Here is a 1335-nt window from a genome sequence, read left to right on the forward strand (position 1 = left end):
AGCTGAGTTTTCTTGTATCTCATTCAGTTTCCTTAGAATTATCACTCGAAATTCTTTGTCAATCATTTCAAGGGCTTCTTTTTCTATAGGATCTAGAGCTTGAGATTTATTATCTTTGGGTGGTGTACTTTATTGATTTTTCGTATTTCTGGTGTCTTTTCTTTGAAGTTTATTCATTGTGGCAGGGGGTTTCACAGTCCACAGGTTTGACACTATTGCCTGACTAAGATGATGCTGGGGTTGCCAATTTGGTATGGCTATCTCAGTGACTACTCAGTTGGACACTAGTGCCAGGCAAGTCCAAAATTGTCTACCGGGAAGATGGCGGGGCACTCACGCTGCTCCTGCATTGCGCTCCCGCAGGGGCCTCCGCAGCCAGAGTGGCCCCGGCTCCCTCTCGCAGTCCCTGGTGCTCCCATCTCCTGGTTGCTCCGCAGCCTGCTCAGTCTCTCTCTGGCTCGCGGTTCCAGCGGTGCCCGGGGCCAGGGAGGCGTCAGCCCCCTCCCCGGCAAAAACCACAGTTGCCAGACCCCGAGTCCCAGCCGCGGGGCTGCACGGCCTGGCCTGGCGCTGAGGGCAGCGGCAGTGAGGCCGGGCGCCCAGTGGCAGCCACTCCTGGCGGCTTCTTCCTGGGGAGGATTTTGTAAATTTCACAAAATGGCACGCGCTCCAAACATCAGTGCTTGTATTTTGAGAGTCCCCATCAAGGTCTCAGCAATCCTTCAGAGCAATCCACCTGGGTAGTAACAGCTACCCCTGGCACAAGCAAGGACACTAGAGATCCTGACTCACCATCAGGCTTTCTGAGTTCCGATGAGGTCGGCATGGCCAGTCCCCAGGTTTTCTCCTCTAATTGTGACCTTTGTCCATGGTATTCCTTCATTTGGAGAAATGCCTGTCACAAGCGGGGGTTGTCGGGATCGAGACATTGTCCTTTGTGGAGCAAACTGGTCATCCAGTTACAGAAGTAATCTCCAGCCCACCTGCCACTACCCACGGCCTGCACGGACAGGGGCCCCGTGGCTTCCACGAGCTCCCGGGCTGCGACCACCCCAGCACCGGCGCCTCACTTCCCATGCACAATAGTTCTTAATTTGATGAAGTTTATCTATTTGTTTTATTTTGTTGCCTGTGCATTTGATGCTATGTCTATGAAATCATTCATTCTTAAATACAATATGAAGCTCTTCTCCCATGTTTTTCTTTTTTTTAAGAACTTTACAATTTTGGCTCAACCATTTAGGTTATTGACCTATTTTGGGTTAATTTTTATATATGCTGTAAGGTAAGTGTGATTTTGTGATATAATAAGAAATATATATTTTGGTCTTTGTC

The 1335-nt window shown here is 49.6% G+C and overlaps 1 pseudogene; it reads right to left on the reverse strand.

Annotated features, from left to right (window-relative positions):
• Positions 1 to 826, reverse strand: part of LOC103600598 — a 10495-nt pseudogene extending 9669 nt beyond the window's left edge.
• Positions 827 to 1335: the final 509 nt, after the last annotated feature.

The sequence above is a fragment of the Galeopterus variegatus genome, unplaced genomic scaffold (assembly GCF_000696425.1).
Source record: "Galeopterus variegatus unplaced genomic scaffold, G_variegatus-3.0.2 Scaffold3399, whole genome shotgun sequence".
Taxonomy (NCBI): Eukaryota; Metazoa; Chordata; class Mammalia; order Dermoptera; family Cynocephalidae; genus Galeopterus; species Galeopterus variegatus.